At 41.0% G+C, this 18,688-nt stretch overlaps 1 long non-coding RNA gene across 3 annotated transcripts in view; it reads left to right on the forward strand.

The window, feature by feature from the left end:
* LOC120402200 overlaps positions 1 to 18,688 on the forward strand; it is a 67,736-nt gene that overhangs the window by 28,541 nt on the left and 20,507 nt on the right. The gene's annotated exons all lie outside the window — the stretch shown is intronic.

Below are 18,688 nucleotides of genomic sequence, written 5' to 3' on the forward strand. Positions count from 1 at the left end.
GATGTGTGCGCAAGGCTCCAGCCAGATAGTTTATGGTTCCTACCAGCAAGTACTAGCTGAGCATGTACAATACTCCCACTCTGAGCAGTGATAAACAACATTGTTGTCATGGCCGCCGTAGCCCTCCATGGCAACGTGCTCTGCAAATGCCAGGCCCACACCACTTCCTATCCCCCTCCTGGCTATCTAAGGTAAAGGCAGGATTTTGAAATTAAGATCCATTGTGAATAATGTAAAATATTCCCTTCTCCTTATTGAGTTATACCAGTATAAAAGAATAGGCCTCAGATCTGAGTGCATGATTCTAATTCTTTTTCTAATAAGAGTAAGAATTATTTCTAAGTCATATGGCTTCATCCACTGATTCATAGCTAGGACTATTCATGATGAGCTTCATGCCACAATCATGATGGTTTGTTTTAGCAACTATTTTAAGTTCTTACAAAGCAGTGTTTCATTTGGGTCAAGCATCTGTGTTGTGTATGTTTGGCTACTTGTGACTGTCTCTACATATTTGAGATTAAATGACCTGTCTTATCCAACAGGCTAATTGTGAACTAAAGTCAGGGTATCCCCTCTTAATGGGGTTTGGGTACTAACATTTTATATCTGTCCTCTTTCCACTGACTTTTATACTGTGGCCCAGATTCTATAGGGCAGTGGTCCATAAACTTAGAACATAAGAACATAAACTTCTTGTGCCATGCCCCCCCTTACCCATAATCTAATCTGTCCGTGCCCCCCCGGGGGCCAGGAATGGGACCGAGGCCAGGGCTGGAGCTGCAACTGTTGGACTGCAGCCAGGAGCAGAGCTGTGGCTGTGGCTGGGAGCTGCGACTGGAAGCAAGGCTGGGCCTGGAAGCAGGAGCCGTGGATGGGAGTGGGACCCGGAGCCGGGCTGTAGTTGGGGGCTGAGGCTTGAGCCAGGCTGCGGTTGGGGCTGGGAGTTAAAGCTGGGGCCTTGGCTGGGGCTGGGGCTGGAGCTGGGGGCAGAGAGGGGCTGGGTGGAGCTCCCTTCCCAGCTCCAGGAGGGGCTGGCCTGGGCTCCGCCATGCCCTTCCCCCCCAAATGTTTCTCCCCTACAGTTTGGGGACCACTGCTTTAGAGTGTAAGAGCCACATTGAGCTGTGCTGGTGGAACAACACAGCCTGAAAGCAGAGGTCCCTGGTGTATCACCTCAGTGTAAGGGATCTTCTGGTGGCATGGAACTGCTTTAACAGCTCCTGTAGTACCCCTTCCTGCCGCTGGCATAGCGGCTGTGGTTGAGAAAAAGGGGCTTCCCTGTGCCTTGGTGATTCCCTGGAGCCATTGGCAATCAGAGCAAAATTTGATCACCCCCTAAGGTACGCTAAGGGCTGGTTCCAGCATTTTTGCTGCCCTAAGTGGGAAAAAATACCCAAAAAATCAGTGGCAGCTCTACTGCCGCCACTTCATTGTTCGGTGGCAATTCGGCGGCAGGTCCTTCCCTCCAAGAGGGACAGAGGGACCTGCCGCTGAATTGCTGCCTCAAGCACCTGCTTACTGCGCTGGTGCCTGGAGCTGGCCCTGGGTACGCTAACTTATCCTGAGAACAGAGCAAGATCAGGGGAGTGGAAAGGTGCCGTAAACCCATTTTGACACCTCCTTCTTGAGTTGTACTGCTCATTCCTCAGCAGCAGCTGAAGACTGGAGTTGGAGAGTTTAATTCTTGAATTTTCTGGTACTCTAGACTAGAGGGATCAAATTCTGTCCTGTACCACCTTAGCCACTAAAGACACATCTTGACCTTTCATCTGGAACAGTGAAGTGGAGTTTTGTTAAAGTGACACATCTGTTGTTCAAGCTGGGACACCACTCTGTGAAGGCTCCAGTCCTCAGTAAAAAAGACATTTGCTTAGTCAACCAAAGAATAAAGTCTCATTTTCTTTTTGCAACATCTGTTTGGAGCTGTGAAATCCCTGATGATGTCAAGAATCAAAGAGCAACTTCAGAAATTTCCAGCCAACATAGAATGTGTGATCATTGGTCAAATTCTACTCATCCCTCTGAAATCACATTTTGATTCTGATCCTGCCAGGAAAATAGATGTGAGAAACCTTATGCGAATATTAATTTTTTTTAAAGTAACTACCCAGGTGCTATACATTGGCAGAGATTCAGGAATGTATGTTCTTTGTGGGGGAGGGGTTTGGAGAACAATACGTTTGTCACAATCCATGTTAGGTAACAGAAGGACCTATTTGAGCACTAAGGAAACACTTCCTAATGAGGTTAATAAAGGTTGATCTTTTGGCAGTGACTCTTTGTGTATGTCATAAAAACCTTGCTCCGTTAAATACATTACTATGAGGGAAAGCAGGGCTGTAAAGATTTTAGGAGGTTTTCTTGCAAGTATAAAAATTCATTTATCACCACCACCTTCAGGAACTTTCATTAAAGCTATGGAGTTAAATTCCCACCCTGGGGAACATGAGTGGTGTTTCCTCTCAGACCTGGCTATTCTGCCAGGGGAGAGCAGTTTTAACTTACAGTCATGGTTCCATAGTACATCCTCCAAGCACCCTAGTTACACCTGCTTCCATCTGGTCCTGACCACGTCCTGGGCTGCACTGTTCAACCTGGGGCCTTGGCAGCATCGTGGGCACCTTGCATCATTACAAGGGCCACACCCAGGCAGTCTTTCCACCACTAGTAGAAATTTGTGTGTGTGTGTGTGTGAATAGAGCCTATAATCTGTGTGTCCATCAAAAATATATTCTAAACCAGTCCTGTACATCCATTTGTAGTTTGACATCTCAAGGGTAGGATGCAGTAATTGGTACAAGTCTGCCCACATCTGTAGGAAAACCAGGGTCCTGCTTCTGACATATGGAAAAATAAAGATTTTTAAAAAGTTAAAGAAAATACTCCCCTTTTCTCAGCCAGCTCTAGTTAGACTATGGTGGGCCTGATTCTCATCTCCCCCCTAGGTGAGAATTCAGGAATAATTCAAGGCAGTAGAACTATATCAGTATAAAACTAGCATTGGGCACACAAAGTCTGTTGATGTTGCCTCAATTTTCAATGCATATTAGTTTGTTTCCTTCAGGCAGTGAAATAAAAGCAATTAGTTTCTGTTTTTATTTTCCAGAGAACTAGCATCATTTTTAAATGGCACAATCTTTGTTTCAGTATTACCTGGCAGACTCAAGATTGTGCTATTGGCTGTAAGAAGTTGTAAACATTAAGACCTTAGAGATCCCAGGAAGTTGATCTAACGCATTGGAACATGGATGTTGGGTTTGAGGTTTCTGTTATCTTTTCCCCTAAGATACAACAGGAGAAACTAATGCCAAAGTGTTAAAGAAAATATGTATGTGGCAGGCCAAACAGCCTCTAGAGTGCTTAAATCACCCAACACATAGCTGTAGCTCCCTTGTCTCTGTAGGATTCTTGTACTGTTGGAAGATAAGAGAGAGCTATTCTGAACAGTCATTTTGGATGGGTCAAGCCTGACAGATCTCTCTCACATTAGGGTACTACTACTATATAATGCTTAAATGGTCATTGTTCTCTATACAACATAGAAGCCATTCTGCAGCAGTTCCAGTATTGTGATTAAATATTGTAAAAGATTTGGGACCTAATCCTACAAATACTTATGCATGTGAGGAGGTCCATTGATGTAGTCAGAGACTACTCATATATATGAAGTGACTCCTACAATTTAGTGCTTGCAAGATCAGGAACTTAGAGTGTTTGCCAAAGAAATGTGTCCAGATGAATACATTTATCCAACCCCCGAATTCATGTATAATGAAACCTGGATATGAGCCATATTCAAAACTCAAACCCAGATTCCTTAGCCTTGCCTTTAGTTTCCAACAAAATGTTGAATAAGTGTTTTTTTGAAAAAAACAGACTAACTGTGCTAAAGAACCAATGCTACTCCCATTAAAGTGAATAGCAATACTCCTGTTGAGTTCAGTGGCAGTAGAATTAGATTGTAAAGGTGAAATTTTCAAGAGTGTTTAAGGATGTTAGGCACTTAACTCTTTTACATAATTTGAAAATCTTGTCTTAAGTTGCTATTGTTCTGCTATGTTTAACGTTGTCCCCACCAGAACAGAGATCCTTTTGTCTAAAGATGGTGCCAGAGGTATATGAAGTTCTGGTTCTCCGTGTATTTTGTGTCATATTGTCTACTGTTATAGCCGCACTCTGGCTCCTTTGATCCTGATATACAATATTGTACATATCATTTGAAAGACAAGAGGATAGGCTCTTGCTGTCAACTTTTCTCAACAGAATAAGTAGATTGCAAGGCTGAGAACGGATGCAATGTTGGGAAAAACCCCACAGGATTTTTTTTTTCTAAAAAAGCACCCATCAAAACAAGGTACTGCAGTCTAAACTGGATGGGTGATAAAAGTTTGCCGGCTTAGAATTTTCCAATACTCAAACTTACCTTTTAGGGAAAAAAAATCATTCTTTGCTATGCTAAACTTTCTGAAAATAGTCTCTTGGTAAGTTATTAGTAACCATTACCTCCTGGGGAGATGTGCTTTTCTTTTCCTGGTGCCTTTAGCCTTGCAGGATAAGATCTCTAATTCTCCAACCACATTGGACAGGTAATGTTATATCTTTGTACGTTCATTAGTTCTCTAGTGTCAGATCCAACTTCTGTTGAAGACGATGGAAAGTCTCCTATTGAATTCAGTGGGAGTTGCATTGGGTCCTTAGACTGCAAATTGACCAAAGTTTTCAAAATTGCGAAGACTTCAGCAATACTCTACCAGTTCATCTTTTTATATTTAGTCATGTAAAATGCTATGAAAACAAAGGGGATACTTAATTAAAGACTGGAAAATAAATTAAAAGGAAATATTATTTTATGCAGACACTTTATTCATTGCCAAGAGAAATAATCAAGACAAATACTGTAGCTGAATTTAGAAGGACTAGATAATTATGAACATTAATAAACATATTTTATTATGCATGCTAATATAATTTTCCCATAGCACAGTATAGGTCAGAAGTAGAGCCGTCAGAAATAATTTTTGTTGAAACAGATTTTCATTGGAAAAAGCTATTTTGTAAAAACTGAATTTTTTGCAAAACCATATTGATTTCAAAGAAAATCCCCACAGAAACACACTTTGAAGCAAAAATAATTTGTTTTGAAATTTCAAAATTTGATTCAGATTTTTTTTTAGTTTTTCATTTCATGACATGCCATAGTCATATCTAGAAATGTAAAAATAACAAAAATATATAAACCAAAAATTTTGAAATGCAAATTTGCTGAACTCAACACTTCAGAATTTCCATTTTGTGGGATGTGTCTAAAATAATTGTTTTTGTTCCAATTCCAAACAAAAACAAAATTTTGAAATGCCAGAATTTCCCACAAAATGGAAATTCTGAGTTTGTACCTGCTGAAGCCAGACCTCAGATACAGTTTTAACTTACTGAGTATCATAAGACTTCAAAAACATTTCCAGTTAATGCATCTTGTACATCACTGTCATAAAAACATGAGCAACTCTTCTATACCAACTGGGTGGACAACTTCAGCTACTGACCATTATAAACAGAGCACTTCATTTCTCTCTTATAACAAGAAGACAGCTGTTTCTTTTGTAGAATATAAAAGAGAGGTGACTATATAAGACAGATGTGTGTTTTATTTAAGAATAAGAAATAGTAGCATTTTTAAATGTCAAAGAAACACCCCAGATAGCTTTGTCTACATTCATCAAAAATACTTTTGTATGCATTGAATATGGGACCTGTCAAAAGCTTTGAAAGTCTGACAGATCTTTTTGAGCAGAGTATTTTTTTTTTTGACAGGACAGTTTGGTTTCTCAGTCCCGCATCCCTGCTTCACTGAGCAAGGGGTCCTGTTATGTGTGGCTTAGTTCATTTTGAAGTCTCCAGTGGTCATAACCTATAAAACTGAGTGACAAAGAGCCATCAATCAACACAAAGATGAGGCTTGGCTCAAGATTTGAATGCTTGAGTCTCTCCGTGGGTATGACATACACAATGCAATTTATGGAATATCAATCATTTTTATACTGTTGACAATGGATGTCTGAGATCAAGTTCACAAAGAATTTTTGCTGATGTCCAGCAGGTCCTAAATGTTTCACTAATGAATGCCCTATTTGACTGCATAGTTTCTTCAAGCATGGCATTTCATATAAGAAGATGACCCTAAACATTTTGGGGTCATACTTTCATGTTATATGTTATTTAATCAATAAGTCATGCCCATTAATGGGGTGTGGTTGCAGAAATTCAGCATTTTAGAACACTGGCTCTCAACCTTTCCTGACTACTGTACCCCTTTCAGGAGTCTGGTTTGTCCTGCATATTCCCAAGTTTTATCTCATGTAAAGACTACTTACAAAATCAGACATAAAAATACAAAAGCGTCACAGCACATTATTAGTGATAAATTGCTTACATTCACATTTTTACCATATAATTATAAAATAAATCAATTGGTATATAAATATTGTTCACGCATTTCAGTGTGGAGTATATAGAGCAATATAAACAAGTAATTGTCTGTATGAAATTTTAGTTTGTATTGGCTTTGCCAGTGCATTTTATATTGCCTGTTGTAAAACTAGGCAAATATCTAGATGAGTTAATGTACCCCCTGGAAGACCTCTATGTACCCCCAGGGGTACGTGTACCCCTGTTTGAGAACCACTGTTTTATAAGATTATTTTTTTCCCCAGAGTAGCTCATTTTCTCTTTAAAACAAATGTTTGTATTCTTTCTTTTTTAATGCTAATTAACAGTTAATGGGTAAACACTGTCATGGACACCATTCCTAAAATCCAACAAATTAAAAATGTGATATACTCTGCTGGAAATGTATCAATCGGTATTTCAAGGTTCTCTCATTGGGAAGCTAAAAAGAAAAGAAAATAACCACTGTTAATGAAAAACCTATAAGATTTTTCACAGTTGCTCTAGTCTCAGCAGAGGACATACAAGTGAACTAACAGAAAACTGCACCCATTCCACTCCGTCCCACAACAGGAAAATGAAAAGGAGAAGAACAAATTCTTAGTCCTAAGTCTAGTACTGGAGTTTGCCATCTTGCTGCCACATATTATTCAAGCAGACTGGGAAGTGATTACAGTCCCTTCCATCGGGCTCTAAGGTTAGTATAATGACAAATTATATCAATTTTCAACAAGAAGTCTGCCTCCAGCACTGTGCTTAGAAATACCAACTGCAACTTAAAAAAAGTAATTTCACATTTTATTTGGGGTAAAATTTCCCTTTGAAATTTCATAGTGCTGGGAAGAAGAAAATGGGTGCAGTTTTCTTCTAACAAAGCTAGTTTTCACAATCAAGCTGGCACCATTGATGCTTCTAAACAAAACAAAACCAACCCCCCCAACCTTCCCCAACAAACCAATAAAAAAAAAACCCAAAAAACATTTTTTGGGCACAGGGGACCAGATTTGAAGACATGCTGAATGTTCACTACTGCAGCTGAAGTTGCCTGGAGTTGTTCGTTGAACAAATAAAGATACTAACATTAAGAAAGAAAAAAAAATCAGGCCCTAGCTGACTCAAATTGTACACCCAGAATTAGTGGATACATTTGACAGTTCTGGCTTTAATCTTTCTGTGCCTCAGTTTTACAGCTGTAAAATAGGGATAATGCTAGCTATTCACACATGGGTGTTGTGAAGATAAATCCATTAAGGTTTACAAATCTCCCAGTTTCTATGGTGAGAGCACCACAGGCATACTCAGAAGGATATTAGTCATTTTGTATGCTGTGCAGGATTTGGATGGTTGTGTATTAAATAGGACTGGGTGCATGCATTGAAGAAATATTGAAGAACTACTCATCCATTCTGTGGAAAAGATCTTATGTGCTCATGTAATTGAAATCTGTTTAATAATACATACCGGTATGCACAAAAGGGCTGAATTAAGGTTACACAGGCATTCATGCTCAATTCTAGCATTTCATAACTTTGGAGGGATTTGCAACCGTAACATTATTTTAACTTTGTTTTATTGGATGTAATGTCTACTTATACTGTGTAACAGAGAGAAGATTTTTATTATTTTATTTAAAAAGGGCCAGGAATGGATCCCTTGTTGAGGTTACAAGGATTAATTCTGTAACATTTGTAAAGCACTTTAAACATATAAAATGCTTTAATGGTGCTGAATATTACTTTGCCATATAGCCAATAATTTATAATTTTCATTTTCTAAAATTCACAATTCAGGCAATGAAATGCTTTTGCTATATAAAGTTCCCTGTATAAGGGCCATAAACTTGGTTTGGATATAAAGCTCAAAGACTTATATGGGAGCTGCACATACAAATCTGAAGCTAGAATATGGCCCTGAGCATCTTGGATAAATAAGAAACAGACATATTTTAGCCAAATTTCTAAGAATGTAGTTTTCTCTTATGTTTTTCTGCACACCAAGGCATCAGAGAAATATGAGTATTTCCTTCTACTTCTCTGAAACGACTCAGTTCCTAAAAATTAAGTATATACTTAAGTGCTTTGCTGGATTGGGGTCTAAGTAGGTGCATTGGGAAGTATTAATTAAAATACTGCAATTCCCTTCTCTCAACGCTGTCCCCCACATCACCCCCAAAAAACTAAATACTATGTTGAACAATTTGACCGTAAGCAAACAAATATACATTTCACATAGCATTTGGATGAAATGTAAAGATATTAATAAACACTCTGGTCTCCATCAATCCCTTCTGCAGCTCTGAAATTGTATCCCAGTGTCCAACTATGTGGTTAAGCTAACAGCAAACAAGAATCAAACACACTGAACAGACTACTATTGAAATTGTAACTCCTCTATTATGTTCTGCGGGCTTTGCAAAGTCAGAACCAGTATTTGGCACTAGTTTGAATAATTGCTCCATAGCTTTGGGGGAACTCGACTGGAGAACTTCTTTGGCAGGTTGGTGTAAATTCTCTGGCATTCTTTTACTTTATGTAAACACTTGGAGCCAGATGCCTAGCTGGTGTAAATCAGCCTCACTCCGTGGATGCTAATGGAATTGACCTTTAACGTCGCAGAAAAATCCAAATATTACATGCCTTCAACCTTTCTGACCCTCACAATAGAAAGTGATTGCATTCTCCTTTATTAAATATGAATGAGCCTTGGAGTTTTCACCATGTTTTGTTAAAGTAATCAAGAATTTGTTGCTACCAAGGAAAAATAATTGGTACCCCGTTGTGTGATTGTACATGTAATTTTCAATCTGCTGCTTTTACTCCGTTGCTCCACTTCATAGCAGCCCTTCTCTCCACCCCTCCCACTAGCATGATTGTCAGAAGATTGAGGGAACTGTTCATTTAAAATGTCAGAGAAAAAAAATCTGCTGCTAGTGATAAGCAGTATCCTTTCCTGGTATCTTGTGAGGTACTTGGGAGAGAGACAGCATAACAATGTGTCCTTGTGAGGCCCAGACTACTGGAGCTCTGCTAATAGAGGCATTTACCCCATACGTGCACTTGTCTGTGTTCGCTGATTTTCTTCCACGGTACACTAAAGAAACTGGAGCCATCTCCATGAATGATCCTAACCCACGCTGGGCATGACTGTAAGAGCAGAGCACCTGCAATTTCCACTGATTTCAATGGGAGTTCTGGGCGCTCAGCACCCCTCAAAATTTAGTCCATACTGTTTAATCTATGGAGTGGGGCAAATATGCGTGTTTATTGGGTATTAACAAAATGGTGTCATGTAGTCTTCCCCCTTTTTAATGAACAAGAATGCAGGGTTCTTTTGATCATATGTTACAACAGGTGCTGGAGCACCGTTGACACTCTCCCCAAATTTAAGGAAGGTGAAAGTAGTATTCTGGGCCTGCTAGGATATCCTCAGGAGTCAGGTCAGCAAGGGAAAGGAACAAGAACATAAAGATTTGGCTTATAGATGGGTGAGAGAGAGAATGGGGACTGGGAAATACAATACATGACAAAAGAGTAGCATGTTCTAATGGTTAATTACCATTGCTGTTTCAAAAGAAAATTGCACCTTATTTCTAGCCTGAATGTGTCTAGCTTCAGCTTCTAGTCATTAATATTCACATAATATATTTAACACAACTGTGTCACAGTACATTTATTAGCAATGACATCTCTGAAGGCAATACAGAATTCTACTATATTACTCCTGTGATAATTTGTGGCAACAACAGAGCACACACTGCATGCTGTGTGAGAAGTAAAGTTGGGAGTGTGCATGTAGCCATTCAGAGCAGTATAAGAGCAGGAAAACAAACAGCTTGTGCATGTGGACAGGAAATAGAACCTGTAACGGGCAGGGGAAATGCAAACACTGGAAAATCATTATATTATTATTATTATTAATAATAATCATGCTTACTACAGTAGTGCCTAAGGGTCAGCCAAGAATGGGGCCCTGTTGTGCTTGGCACTGTGCAAACACAGAATAGTAGATGGCCCCTGCCCCAAAGAACTTGTAACCTCAGTAGACCCAGACAGACACATGGTGGGGAAATGGGTATAACACACAAGTGCAGTAAACAATGGGATGCCATCTTGTTAGTTACTTCCATGATTTTTGTGTGTGGTGGGTTTACTTAGAAGGGGGATCAGCTAAATGTGGTTTTACATATGGCGTCTGGCACAAGCTTGTGGCCTAAATTTGGGGTGGCAAATCTACTTCCATGGGCTTTAGTAGAGAAAGTTTAGCAAATGGAGTTCCCAGGTTCCTTCTTCCCAATTGCTAGCACACATTCTAACTACTTAGTGCCCTAATTCAGCACTCGTCTCAGTCAAAACTCCCATTTACACTACTTACAATGGGTGTTTTACCTGAATACAGAGTGCTGAATGGGAACCTCATAGAATTACCACAACTTCTGGCTCTCTACATTGTGTGTTGTTAAAATCAAATAGCAAGGAACCAGAAAATACTGCTATATCTTTCTGTGATAAGTAGTTTAAGGTCAACTTTTTTTTTATGTGTAATGCATTGCTTAAAATACAAACACCCTTTGTTTGTGCTGTTAATGTCTGCACCACTGAATGCTTTCAAGGATCCTGGCTACTGTAAAGGATGGCTTAGAAATCTAGTGTAAAAAGGCACCCAGTGCCACTGGGGAATAGAGTACTCTACAAATGACTTGTGGCTTCCATTTACCAGGTTCACAATGTAATGCTCTTTCTACAATGTGCATAATTCAGGGTTGAACTTTATGAAATTTAAAGGGATAAAACATTTTTTTCAATTCCTTTTAGTTATTGTTAGAAATTTAGAACTATAACTTAATTGCACGTGAGTTTCTTTAATTTGCATAGTTTGGAATATTTTGCTTAAAAATGAAAAAACAGAGGCATTTCTTGAGATCTTGGTTCTCATTCTTCTTCCCACACATGAATATTATAACATTATAAAGTATGTGGGCATGTTATTTCTTCCATTCCTTACATGAAGAGGGTGGTATATGTAAAACTGCTCCTACACTGCATCTCCAGAGTCCAAGAGCTGCCGAGCATTACCCTCCCATCTTTGTTTTCCCTATTCCTTGTCCTTTGGAGAACTGACTTCAATGACAGGTGAAACCATAAAGATTTGTCCAGACTAGGTTTTGGGGTCCTGTTTAATTGATTGCCAATTGACTTGAGTTAACTAACGATTATAATGCTAGTCTTTGTTGCTGAATCCTAGAATAAACTGCAAATATCTGTGTTCTGAAACAATTATTTGTGGAGTGCCTAGATTGGCATTTATAACTGTTTGTTACTGAGTTGGCTAGGAGAATACTCCATTTTCAGGCCTGTGGGGCTTAAGCTGAGCTGGAGGTCAGTCAAAATAATGTTCAGGGAAGGTATCCATCCACCTGTTGTACATAAAGAGCGCTGAATAGTTAAGGTCAAGGACTAATCTCCTTTGGAGTCAGTAGTGCCATTAGAGAGGCAGGTTGTTGTTTCAGAAGAAGTTGACAGTTCTAAAAGTGCTAATAGCCTGACAAATCATGTTATTATATATTAAGGGGCAGAGGTAAACCTTTGAGAAGCTAAGCCAAACATAAGAGCTGCAAGGCTGCCCAGAGGGAGGGGGCAAGTGGGGCAATTTGCCCCAGGCCCCGGGCTCCACAGGGCCCCCCACAAGAATGGCTGACGCTCCCTCCCCGGCCTGACCCCACCTCCGCCCCTCTCCCGGAGCCTCAGCACATCCAGGAATGTCCCTGGACAGCTGCAGCGTGGCTCCGGCGGGGCCTGAGCTCCTCCCCACTCAGAGCCATGTGGTAAGGGGGTGGTGCTGCAAGCTCCAGCAGCGAGGACCTCAGGCCCTGCCGGAGCCATGCTGCAGCTGTCCAGGGATGCTCCTGGATGCACTGAGGCTCCAGGTGAGGGGGGAGCCAGGGGTAAGGGGCCAGGGCCGGGGGGTTGGCTAAGGGGCAGGAAGTCCCGGGGACAGTCAGGGGACAGGGAGGGGGCAGAGGTTGGGGGTCAGGGAACAGGGAACGGGGGTTTGGATCGTGGGTGTTCTGGGGGTCTGTCAGGACTCAGTGGCGGGGTGGATAGGGGTCGGGGCAGTCAGGGGACAGGGAGCAGGGGTGGGGTCCGTGGTGGTGGTGGTGGTGGGTCTCTGGGGGACGGTGAGGGGACAAGGAGCAGGATGGGTCGGGGATTCTGAGGGGGGGGCGGGCAGTTGGGGGGCAGAAAGTGGGTAGGGGTCGGATGGGGGCAGGGCCAGGCTGTTTGGGAGGCACAACCTTCCCTACCCTAAAGCTCATTCAGCAGTTTGAGGTTTGCAGAAGAGCCAAGCTGTTAGCTTTTCCATTAGGGCTACCATCCCTTTCACTTCTCAAATGCCAAATTATGGTCTATATTTAATTTCAGTGCCATAGGGAGAGTCATGTCAGGGAAGGGTAGCTTCATTTAAAATTAGCCACTGGGAGAGGGATCACATGAGAAGAGCAATATCCTACACCACCTACCTCCTTCCCAACCCTACCAAGGGAGACCTCCCTCCCCTGCATTCCCTGAGGCTTCAGAGGGGTTAATGTAGTGGTTCTCAAACTTTTGTAATGGTGACCCCTTTCACATAGCAAACCTCTGAGTGCAACCCTTTTTTATATATTTAACACTATTATAAATTCTGGAGGCAAAGTGGGGTTTGAGGTGGAGGCTGACAGCTCGCGACCCCCAGTAATAACCTTATGACCCCCGAGGGATCCTGACCCCCAGTTTGAGAACCCCTGGGTTAATTTAATTTTAGCACCCTGTGTCCATTCATGTGCTATTTTGAGCATTTCAGTTTTCACAATATAGGCTCATCCCAGATTCTGGAACAAGCTCAAATGCTCAGTTCGTGGAGTATGTACATAAGATATACTAAAGACAAACCCACAGTAACTGTCTCCAGTTTGTGAGGGACCCCATGGAGCCAGTCTCTAGGAAACAGATAAATGCATGGAGGTTAAGTCCATTAATGGCTATTAGCCAGGATGGGTAAGGAATGGTGTCCCTAGCCTCTGTTTGTCAGAGGGTGGAGATGGATGGCAGGAAAGAGATCACTTGATCATTACCTGTTAAGGGCACTTGGCATTGGCTATTGTCGGTAGACAGGATACTGGGCTGGATGGACCTTTGATTTGACCCAGTATGGCTGTTCTTTTGTTCTAAGCTAAATGAACCCAAAGTTATGGAGACAGATATGAGTCAAGGAAGCCAGCAGAGTATCAGAAACCTGGAAAAATCTCTGACTGGATGGGCTCAGGCATTTGGTCACAAACTGAGGTGGTTCAAAAGTTTTGGATTTTTTTTAAGTAGAATTTTTTTATTGTTTCTTTAAAGACTCAAACACAGCAAGCAGCAAATATTTGGCCACACACTTCTGAAACCCCAAACCATATTCAGGTTTTGGCAGACTAATTTCAGCTTTTCAATTAAAAAAACCACAACAAATTTTGAAGGAAAGCAGACATTGTCCATGATATTTTTCTTCTTTTTAAAAACCCCTAGTTTTCGATCCAAAAAAAGTTTTGACGGAAAATATTTGTCCAACCCTTTTAATGAGCTTTAGTGCCTTTTAGCACTAGCTGATGCTGAGAACCAGTGATACCTTGTAAATAAGTTTTCTCAAAACTAGGTTTGTGCCGAGATGCGGAAGGTTTATTTTTCCCAGGGCCGCCCGTGGGGGGGAGCAAGTGGGGCAATTTGCCCTGGGCCCTGCAGGGGCCTCCACGAGAATATAGTATCGCAATTTTTTTTATGGAAGGGGCCTCCGAAATTGCTTTGCCCCATGCCCCCTGAATCCCCTGGGCAGCCCTGAAGAGCTGTGACATTAGCCTACCATGGGTTTTCTGGGCCACCTGAAGCTAATCAGAAGCCCCAGAGAAGTAATAGGACAGGAATCCTATCATCCATCAATAGAAGTCTACATACTTTCATTGAACAAGGTCTCCTATCTGAATTTATTGCAAAGGCATTGCTTGCAGACTCTTTTTTGAAGAAGTGGAACTCATTAAGATCCTTGTTAGGCTCTCATAGTAAATGTTCTTTCTATGACATCAGGATCCATCCGACAAGGCATCCATCCTGTTATAGTACAATAATATTTTGATTATCTCCTTTGTGTTTTTCCCCAAGCATATTCAGTGGGGTCCAAGATTTGGGTGTGTGTTTGGGGTTTTTTGGGGTGTGTGTGAGAATGGACTCATTCTCTCATTTGGCTGAGGTTCACATACCATCTTTAACTGGAGTTGTTTAAAGTCATCAGTTACAATATTTATCTGTATTTTTTCCTTAATTCACTTTCACATGCACATAAGACATGTAAGAACATAAGAATGGCATGCTGGGTCAGACCAATGCTCCATCTAGCCCAGTATCCTGTCTTCCAACAGTGGCTAGTGCAAAATGTTTCAGAGGGAGTGAACAGAACAGGGCAATTTATTGAGTGATCCATCCCTTGTGCTCCGTTTAGCCATGGTGACACTTTTTAAAAATCCTCTTACTTTGTTTTATTTGGGCTATACATATAGTTTGAGCCTTGATTATGATGTTTTAAAAAAATTCCATGCAGCTTGGAGGCATTTCGCTCTTGTGACTGTTCCTTTTAATTTCTGTTTTCTCATTTTTGTGTAGCCCCATGTTTTGAATTTAAATGCTACTGTATAGTGGTTTCTTTGGTATTCATCCCCCCCCCACAAGGATGTTTAAATTTAATTATATTATGGTGGCTATTACTGAATGGTTCAGCTATATTCACCTCTTGGACTAGATCCTGTGCTCCACTGAGGACTAAATCAAGAATTGTCTCTCCCTTGTGGGATCCATGACTAACTGCTCCAAGAGGCAGTCATTAATGATGTCTAGAAATTGTGTCTCTGCATCCTGTCCTGAGGGGAAATGCTCCCATACAGGGATAGTTGAAATCCCCCATTATTATTGGGGATTATTATTATTTCTGTTTTTGTAGCCTCTTTAATTGACTTGAGTATTTCACAGTCACCATCACCATCCTGGTCAGATAGTCGATAGTGTATTCCTACTGCTATACTCTTATTATTGAAGCATGGAATTGCTATCCACTGAGATTCTACGGTACTGTTTATTCATTTAAGACTTTTATTATATTTGACTCTATGCTTTCTTCCACATATAGTGCTCCCCTCTCCCAACATGACCTACTCTGTCATTCCTCTTTATTTTGTACCGTGGTATTATGATGTCTCACTGATTATCATCATTCCCCCAAGTTTCTGTGATGTCTATTATATAAATACTATTTAATATCATGCACTCAATCTCACCCCTCTTAGTATTTAGACTTCTAGCATTTGTATAAAGCACTTATAAAATTTGTCAGTATTTAGTTGTCTGCCCTTCATGTGATGCCATTGAATGGGACTCTTTTGTTCGACTGTTTCTCTTCAGTTCTTACCTGTACTTTATCAACTTCTATCCTCTCCTCTTACTAGGATCTACAGTATCCCTTTAATAAATCCTCCCCTCAGGGATGTGTCTGTACAAACCGTGTGCTCCTCCACATCTGTCGGCTTTCCCCCAGCTCTTGGTTTAAAAACGCCTCTACGAACTTTTTAATTTTACATGCCAGCAGTCTGGTTCTGTTTCTATTTAGGTGGAGCCCATCCTTCCTGTATAGGCTTCTCCTTTCCCCAAAGGTTTCCCACTTCCTAATAAACCTAAATCCCTCCTCTCAACACCATTGTCTCATCCACACCTTGAGACCCTGCAGTTCTGCCTGTCTAAATGGCCCTGCGCGTGGAGCTGGAGCATTTCAGAGAATGCTGCCATTGAGGGCCTGGACTTTAATCTCTTACCTAGCAGACTAAATTTGGCATCCAGGACCTCTCACCTACCTTTCCCTGTGTCATCGGGACCTACATGTACCACGACCACCAATTCCTACTCAGCACTACACCTATGGCTGTCTGGCTGACTCGATGCATGCATGCAGTGCATTCAGAAGGACTGATCCTTTTACCAGCTGTCATGAAGAGCACTAAAACAATTCAATGCATTTCAAGCAGATGTTGAAGGAAGCTGAAGACTAGAATGACAAGAGCACTGCCCCTCTGAAATGAGATGCATAGGACAGAGAGCTGGTAGATGCCTGAGCAAAGTTTCCACAAATGTCCACTCTAATATAATAATAAAATCACTTCACCCATGTTCATGTCCTGTTTGTGTTTGTTCTGTAAATGTCTAGTAAATGAGTTCACTGGCAGAAATGTTTGTGCAAGACAATGTTTTCAAGTAAACATTAGGGAATATTCACAGAATGCTAACTTTGAGCAGATAAACATATTTAAATCTAACCCCCAACTGTAAGAATTTCATTCTGTCAGGGAAAAATTCCTCCATCCAGGGATTGCCAGGGAGCCCAACCAACAGGGCAATGAGACTGACTGAGCTGCAGTTAGTTACTGAAGAACTAGAATCAAGACTAATCAAGCAAACACTGAATTTCAGATTTTGGATGTTGAATGTTTACCAGCAGTTTGTAGAGAGCAAGCAGTAGGTTAAGGATTAATCACTCAAATTATTTGGTGAATAATTTTGAATAACCCAAGAAAGTTCAACTCCCACTGAAGTCAATGAGAGTCTTTCCCACTGACTTTAATGCAATTCTGAGGATCAGACCCTCAGAATCATACTTTGTTTGTTTGTTGAGTTGCCTCCCAGCAAAAAAACCCCAACAAAACAAGGTTAAAAGAGTCATATAAGTTATTTCCTCAGCTCTTGAAACAGGTACAGCTGTTTGTTTTCATAGACAAGTATAATTGCATATTGCACATTTCATATGGAGATGATTTTAGTTAAAATGAGGAATTTCAGCAATAAGGACAGAAAAGAGTTTTTTTATTTACACAGGAAAGTATTTGGAGGTTAGTATTTTATTCTCTTTTATAGAAATCCACCCATTTATCTGAGTGAGCTACTCCAAAATATGCTGGTGGTAGAAGGAGTTTCCCCTTTCACAGTAAATCAGTGCACTTTTGCACTTTGCTGAATAGTGCCTTCTGAAATGGAATGTGTATACTACTAACAGCAGATCACCTCCAGAAAGAAATATTCAATCATTCTGCTTAAAAGAAACAGAGTTTACAAAATTTGGAATCAACCATTTCATCACAAACATGCAGAAGAGCAAAGGCAGATAACCTAAAGCCCACCCAGAGGTACATTTTAAAACCAATTACCAGGGGTTTTGAAAGCTATGCTCACTCAGCTTAGTGCCAGAGTCACAGAGGGACTTAGGTGCTGAAGCAGCAGATTTAGACTCCACTGGTATTCACAAAACCCTGCCCAGGTGGTGCCTAACTCTGCAGGGGCCTACACTTTTTCAGCGAAAGTTTTACAGGTGCCTAAGTTTCTGCCTCTGGACATGCACACTGTCTAGCTTAGCTGCTGCAGGGCCTGATCCTAGCAGAAGTCAGCAATAAGCTACCATCTGTCAGGGAACAACTGTGGGGGCATAGCAAGTAGGGAGTTGTGGTTACCTGAGCCACATTTCCTTCCCTGAGATGCTTCTCCTTGCAACTAAATATCTGCTCTTCAGTGTTCAATATGCTAAGGAGAAGTTGTGATGAGAAAAGTGCACATATTGCAAGGTTTTGATTTTGTGTCATATCATATTGTGTTTAATAAAATAATTGAACTGACAATGCCAAAACCTAGAGTTTTAATACATTTGGCACAGAAACGTTCAGCACAGATCCTACCAAACAGAAAACCAAGTATCTGCAGCTTCCTGGATATATAAACATACAAACTGAGTTTACTGGCAACCTAAAGGCTATTGACTGTAAAAACAAATAAACAAAAATATACACACAAAGAGTCTGCATACTTACAGAAATGAAAGCTGTTCTGCTAGCAGCAAATATCTCTAACGGCTGGAGATGAGACACTAGATGTCAAAGGTGCTGAGTTACTATAGACAATTCTTTCCCAGGTGTCTGGCTTGTGAGTCTTGCCCACATGCTCAGGGTCTAACTGGTCACCATATTTGGAGTTGCGAAAGAATTTTCCCCTGGGTCAGATTGGCAGAGACCAAATGGGTGTTTTTTGCCTTCCTTTGCAGCATGGGGAACAGGTGACTTGCAGATGTAAACTAGTGTAAATGGTGGATTCTCTGTAACTTGAAGTCTTTAAACCAGGATTTGAGGACTTCAGTAACTCACCCAGAG

This window comes from Mauremys reevesii, linkage group 1 (assembly GCF_016161935.1).
Source record: "Mauremys reevesii isolate NIE-2019 linkage group 1, ASM1616193v1, whole genome shotgun sequence".
In the NCBI taxonomy this organism is placed as follows: domain Eukaryota; kingdom Metazoa; phylum Chordata; order Testudines; family Geoemydidae; genus Mauremys; species Mauremys reevesii.